The following is a 7,941-nucleotide window of genomic DNA, read 5'->3' on the forward strand; positions in this document are numbered from 1 at the left end:
TGATGGAATATTCATTAGTCAAACTAAATACATTTATGATCTTTTAAAGAAGTTTGATCTAATGGATTGCACATCTACAAAAACTCCCATGACCACTACAACTAAGCTTGAATTAAACACTACTGAAAAGTCTGTGGATACTTCAAGTTATAGGGGCATGGTTGGCTCACTTATTTACTTAAAAGCTAGTAGGCCAGATATAATGTTTGCTACATGTCTTTGTGCTAGATTTCAGGCCGATCCTAGAGAATCTCACTTAGTAGCTATTAAGAGAATTTTCAGATATCTCAAGGAAACACCAAAACTTGACATTTGGTACCCTAGAAATTCTGGTTTTGATCTAACTGGTTATTCAGATGCAGATTATGCAGGTTGCAGAATTGATAGAAAAAGTACAAAAGGAACCTGCGATTTCTAGGAAACAAGCTTGTGTCCTGGTCCAGTAAAAAGCAAAATTCAGTTTCTACTTCTATAGCTGAAGCTGAATATATTGCTGCTGGCAGTTGCTGTGCACATATTTTGTGGATGAAAAACCAATTGTTAGACTATGGTCTGCAAGTGGAAATGATTCCTATTTTCTGTGATAACACAAGTGCAATTGCCATCACTGAAAATCCAGTACAACACTCAAGAACAAAGCACATAGACATCAAGTACCACTTCATAAGGGAACATGTCATGAATGGTACTGTGGAACTATATTTTGTTCCAAGTGAAAAGCAGCTTGCAGATATATTTACCAAGCCACTGGATGAATCCACTTTTTCAAGGTTGGTAAGTGAGTTAGGTATGCTTAATTACTCTTGAATCTTTTCAGATAATTTGCAAGTTGTAATGCATCCAGAAATTTAATTGATTTTTCAGTGTTAGATGAAATTTTGGCTAAGTCAAAATTTAAATCCCGACGGATGATAATTATCCATCGAGTTTGATCATCCGTCGAAATACAATTTATTAATAAAGTCAATTATTTTTCTGGAATATTTTATGTCTCGACGGATAACTGATTTATCCTCATCCGTCGAATTGTCTTAGTTTTAGCCGTTGATTCTCTGAACATAACACGACAGATAAGTGATGGAATTTTTACAGTTTATTTTTTTTAAACGGCTATTTTGGGCAATTCTTATTGGTCACTTTATTTTACTTTATTATTTTTGCCAGTTATATTTGAGACAGATAAAAGCATAATTTATTTTCATTTCTTTTCTTTTATCATTCTCAATTCATCTGCTCTAACTTCTCTTTTTCTCAAAAGCAATTATCATCTCTCTCTCTGCAACTTTTACTCTCTGACAATGGCACCAGTCGTCAAAATCATGTCACAAACTGGATTTATCTATGAGAAGAACAACTTCACGGCTCTTGTGAACATGGGGATTCAGCAGTCTGGCGACTATCACAAAATGATGGATTTTGTGAAGAACTGCAAACTCAACTGTTCCATGCTGGAATCACCCACCATCTACTGTGAGGTTGTTGAAGAAATATGGACGACTGCAGTGTACAACTCAACTGATAAGACTATCACTTTCACTATTAAAGGTAAGGAAATCTGTGTTAATAGTGATATTGTTAAAGCATGCTTCAAGTTTCCTGATAATACTGCCACTACTCCACACACAGACACTGATATTGTTAATATGCTTAATTCCATGGGATATGCACTCTCTACTTCTAAATTAAGTGAAATTAGGAGATTGAGTCTTAGGAAGGAATGGAGTTATCTGTGTGATGTAGGCACTAAAGTATTTTCTGGTAAAATTAACAATTTTGATTCAATTAATATCTCTATGCTCAACATGCTTTACATGCTAGTAACTGATAAATTTTTCAACTTTAGTGATCTAGTCATATTTGAGTCGGGGTTTAAGTTAGGGGAGCTGAATAAGAGGGGTAAAAATGTTTACTATGCTAGATTTTTAATGCTGCTTGCTAACCACCTCTCTGAGGATATTGTGCTTGAGAACCCAACCAACAAGTTAGATTGTTGGGTTCAAGAAAGGAGAATCATTGCAGATTTGAACAGGGCAAATCATCACAAAGAGGTGTCACTCTTCTACTTCCCAGTAATGGAAGCACCTCAGGTAAGTGAGGTAATTTCCACTTTCTCTACTCTTCCAACCTCATAAACTTCTTTGCATTCTAGTGTAGCTATGGCAACTGTCATTGACCCAACAGTTGCCTACCCAAGCTACCAAATCCAAAATTTCAAAAACAAAGACAAAGAAAGCCCCTTCTGGTGTCTCTCAAAAGATGCCAGTTGTAAAATCTACCAAACCTAAAGTGGGGAGTGTGAAGGTGGGTAAGAAAGGTGAGGAACAGGGTGAACATCAAAGAAACCCTAAGGACAAGGTTGGAGAGGTGATTGTTTCCCAGCCTAGCCACACTGCAGTTTCCCAACAAACTGCAGTGCTTAATAAGGATATCAGCTCAGTACTGGTTTCATCCTCCCAAAAGGATGTTACCAATGAAACAAGATCTCAACCAAGAGTACAGGCCAAAAGGGTAAGGGACACAAGCTCACCCCAAACTTACACTAGAAAGAAGAAATCAAAGACCCTTGGGGATGCATAGGGTTCACACACTGTGCAAACTGGTGCTAAAGACACAATCACTGCACCTTCTCAAAGTCAGGTTGATGTGGCTCCAATAAATGTGGAGTCACAGCCAAAATCTCTAATAATAAAAGCACCTGAAACACCAAATTCTCCCACACACTATTTGGATGTTGACATGATAAACACATCACTTCCAAATTCTCCATCATTAACTCTCATGGAGAAGCCAAAAATCCAAGCAAGTAAGAATCATCTTCTAGATGATTTGTTGGCTCACTTGCCATTTCTTTCTGAGACTGTTGAGACATCTGTGCCAAAATTTTCATCAATCTGCACAGAGTCCACAATAGTCTCCACTCCAAACTCATTTATTTCTACTCTCTCGAGGGATATTGTTCATCCGTCGAGTAGTGATTGTATCCCGACGGATGTGCCTAACAGCAGTCATCTATCGGTTAGCTAAATTACTATCCCGATGGATATCTCTTATCCGTCGACTATCTCTGCACAACTTCAAATCTCTTCAATTCGTACAAGTGCAGAAGACTTAGTAGTAGTGCAATCACTCCTATGACTGAGGGAAGGGAGTGAAATGAGTGAGAGTCCGGGTTGCTCCCAGGAAAAGGAGAGGAAAAGATTGAACCAATGCAGTCCATTTCTTCAGGACTGGCAAAAGTGAGTGTGAGGATGTTAAATATATTTGATAATGTCATGTGTAATATGATTTTTGTTTAGTTTTCAGATCTTACTTAACAGGACAAATCAGTACTTAACTGGAAATCAGCACTTATACTGAAGACATAACTTAAGATATCAGAACTTAAGTTATCAAACTTAAGTGATCAGAAGATATTTATCAGGAGATAATATCAGGACTTAAGATGACTTTCAGATAAGGCAGGCGGCTGATTGAAAGGAAAGAAGATCGAGACTTAGACAGAAAGAATTATGCATGAAGAAGGAATTCTACGAAGAATAGAATACTTGGACGAAAAGATAACTAGTTGATATATTTTAGGAAGCAGAATTATATTACATATCAATTAGAATTTATCTTGTAACTGTGTAGTATATAAACACAGGCATAGGGTTTACACTATATGTGTTACGATTATCGAAGTTATTATTCTTTGTAACTCTAGCAGCTCCCGTGATAATTTGTTCATCACTGAGAGAGGACAGTTCCATATTGTAACAGAGTTTATTGTGTTGAATAAAATCTATTTTCTGTTACTTGAGTTCTTATATTCGATTTGATTGTGCTAAACACTGTATTCAACCCCCTTCTACAGTGTGTGTGACCTAACAAGTGGTATCAGAGCAATCTGTTAACACACAAAAAGTTTAAGATCCAAAAACAATCATGTCTGAAGAAGAAACTCCAACCAAGCCCACCAAAACTGAAGAACCTCCAAAAACCATAACCCATAGTCGATATGAGACTATAAGAGTTCCCATGTTGAAACCTTCTGAGTATTCCATATGGAAAGTGAAGATGGCTATGTTTCTGGAAGCTACAGATCCAGAATATCTCGACAGGATTTATGAAGGACCACATATGCCAACCAAACTCTCTGTGGAAGTTGCAGGTCAGCCAGTAAATTATGTACCAAAGTAGAAAAGTAATTATAGTGCTGAAGATATCTCATCGATTGCAAAGGATGTAAAGGTAAGAAACTTGTTGCATAGTGCCATTGATAATGTCATGTCAAACAGGGTAATTCAATGCAAGACTGCAAAGGAGATATGGGATGCTTTGGAGACAAGGTGTCAGGGAACTGATGCAATCAAGAAGAACAGGAAGACGATACTCACTCAAGAGTATGAGCACTTTGACTCAAAGCCTGATGAGTCATTAACTGATTTATATGACAGATTTATCAAACTCTTGAATGATTTGTCACTAGTTGACAAAGAGTATGATATTGAAGATTCAAATCTTAAATTCCTGTTAGCACTTCCTGAAAGATGGGATTTGAAGGCCACAATAATAAGAGATAACTATAATCTTGATGAAACAACTCTTGATGAAATTTATGGGATTCCCAAGACTCATGAACTTGAGATGGAATAAAGAAGCAAGAGGAATGGAAGAAAGTCAAGAACAGTTGCTTTTGTGGCTGAGGAGGAAATTCCCAAAGAAGCTGCCTCAAGGAAAGGCAAGGGAAAGGCTCTCATCACAAAGTCTGATACTGAGTCATCAAGTTCTGATAGTGATGATGATTCAGAAACTTAAAGTATACCGGAGATAGACCCTGATGAGGAGATGATGAAGCTGTGTGCTCTTATGGTGAAAGGGATCACAAAGATTGCATACAGGAAATTCAGGAGATGAAAGAAGTTTTCCAGGAAAGGTGCAAGTTCTAATAAGAAAGGTTTCATAAAATCTGAAGGCAAAGGAGGAAAGTCTGACAGAGGAGATTACTCAAATGTTAAATGCTACAACTGTGGTGAGAAAGGCCACATATCTCTAGATTGCAGAAAAGGGAAAAGTGACAAAGGTAAGGCTCTTGTCATAAAGAAGAAAAGCTGGTCAGATGCTTCAGATTCTGAGGATGAGGAAAACTATGACTTGATGGAAAATGTTGATAGCAGTTATGGTACTGCTGACTTAAAGGTACCTCAAACTACTTATGTCTTTCATACTGATGATATTACTGAGTTGAGAAGATATCTTAAGACCATGTTCATTAGTTATAAAGATCAAACTTTAACATGTGAAAGATTAACTTCTGAAAATCTTGCTTATAAAAAGAGGAATGATTATTTAGAAAAAGAGTTAGTCATGTTCCATCAAACTCAGAAAGATAGAGATGATGCCTTTTATGTTAGGGATAAAGTGCTAAAAATGAATGAATCTCTAAAAACTGAGTTAGAAAAGGAAAGAGAGATTATCAGGACTTGGACGAACTCTGGTAAAGCAACTCAGGATATTCTTAGTAGTGGAAACTGGAAAGAGGGCTTAGGTTATGGAGATGATAAGAACAGTAAGAGAACTGTAGAAACTGAGCCTATAGTTGTTAAACAAAAACCAAAGGTAAATCCTGTTAAGTTTGTAACTGCAAAGTCTAATATTGATAAATCAGAAGTTAAGGAGAAAGTAACTTCTGACAAACCTAAACAGGATAAGCCAACTAAAGTTAACATAGGCTTAATGACTAAGAAGCAGCTTAAGCATAAGCTGAAAGATGTTAAGAATGTAAACAAGGTAAAGCCACCTAGGAAAAATAGGAATGAAAAGGAAGGTGTGAACAAAAGTAACAATTATAAGCCTGTTCCTAACGCTCCTAGAAAAACATGTCATAATTGTGGAAATTCTAACCATCTGGCTTCTTTTTGTAGGAAGAATAAGAATATAAACTCCTTACCTTCAAAATCAGGAGTTAAGAGTCAGTCTGTTATATATAAGCCATAAAATCTTTGTTTTTATTGTGGTAGTTTATGGCATTCCATTTATACTTATAAGGAATATCATAGTTTGTACTATGATTACTATCAAATAAAACCTTCTTTAAAGAAAGTTAGCATTATTCCTTCTAGTGTAAGTTCTGGTGCAAAGTCTGATATTGCAAATTCTGATAAGAAAACTGTTAACATAAACTCTGATGCTAAATCCACTGCAAATGTTAACAAACTTAATAAGGCCAAAGGATCCAAGCAAGTCTGGGTCCTTAAAACTAATCATTAGTGGTCTTTGTGATTGCAGGGCAACAGGAAGAACATCCTAGTTCTGGACAGTGGATGTTCAGGACATATGACTGGAAATAAAGCCCTGCTACTAGACTTTGTGGAGAAAGCTGGCCCAGGTGTTTCTTATGGAGATGACAACATTGGAAAAACTCTGGGATATGGCAATATCAATCTTGGGAATGTCATCATTGAAAAAGTAGCTCTGGTCTCAGGACTTGAACACAATCTGCTGAGTGTGAGTCAAATCTGTGACAGAGTTTATCATGTGGATTTCTTTGAAGAACACTGTGAAGTTGTAAGAAAATCTACAGGCAAAGTTGTTCTGAAAGGATACAGGCATAGTAACATTTATGAAGACAAGCTTTCAACAAGTACTGATGGTTCTGCAATCTGTCTGTTGAGTAGAGCATCAATTGAAGAAAGCTGGGATTGGCACAAAAAACTCTCTAATTTAAATTTTAACAATATAAATGAACTAGTCAAGAAAGATCTTGTGAGAGGACTGCCAAAATCAGTATTTACTCCTGATGGCCTTTGTGATTCATGTCAGAAGGCAAAATAAAGAAAATCTTCATTCAAGAGCAAGACTGAATCATCAATTCTTGAGCCTTATCACCTACTACATGTTGATCTATTTGGTCCAGTGAATGTCATGTCTATTGCAAAGAAGAAATATGCTATGGTCATAGTGGATGAGTTCACCAGATACACATGGGTATATTTCTTGCACACAAAAAGTGAAACTTCATCTATCTTGATTGATCATGTCAAGCAACTGGATAAATTAGTCAAAGATTCTGTGAAGATCATAAGAAGTGATAATGGCGCTGAGTTCAAGAACTTGATTATGGAAGAGTTCTGCAAAAACCATGAAATAAAGCAGGAATTTTCTGCTCCTGGAACTCCTCGGCAAAATAGAGTTGTTGAAAGAAAGAATAGAACTCTTATTGAAGCTGCACGAACTATGCTTGATGAAGCAAAATTGCCAACCTACTTTTGGGCTGAAGCTGTGCAGACTGCTTATTTTACTCAGAATTCAACACTTATCAACAAGCATGGAAAAACACCATATGAGATGGTGAAGAAAAAGAAGCCAAATCTGAAGTATTTTCATGTATTTGGATGCAAGTGTTTTGTTCTTAAGACTCATCCCGAACAACTATCCAAATTTGATCTAAAAGCTGATGAAGGAATTTTTGTAGGATATCCACTTTCTACAAAAGCCTTCAGAGTCTATAATTTAAGAACAAGGGTTTTCATGGAATCTATCAATGTCTCTTTTGATGATAAGAAGATTACTGGACTTGAAGATTTCAATGATCATGATCAGCTGAGATTCGAAAATGAAGTTTTTCATTCTGATTTTGTAAATCCTGACAATCTAAATCCTGATACTGCAAACTCTGATGGATTAAATGTAACACCCCCAAATTCAAGGTCGGGAATTCGGGTCGTTACGATCACTTAATATTGTCTAATAAATAATTAATCCTCTTTTCACGTCATTACTCGACCTTTTAACCAAACTCACACACACACAAGTTATATGCTCAGAAACATTACTAAATTAACGTTAAAGTATTTAAGTTATTATAGACCAAAGGAAATTATCTCAAAAGAGTGAATGTCGAGAACAGCTCTACATGAGACTGGCTCGGGTCATAAATATTCTTGGTTCAAGTACTCAAAA

This window comes from Apium graveolens, chromosome 10 (assembly GCF_009905375.1).
Source record: "Apium graveolens cultivar Ventura chromosome 10, ASM990537v1, whole genome shotgun sequence".
NCBI lineage: Eukaryota > Viridiplantae > Streptophyta > Magnoliopsida > Apiales > Apiaceae > Apium > Apium graveolens.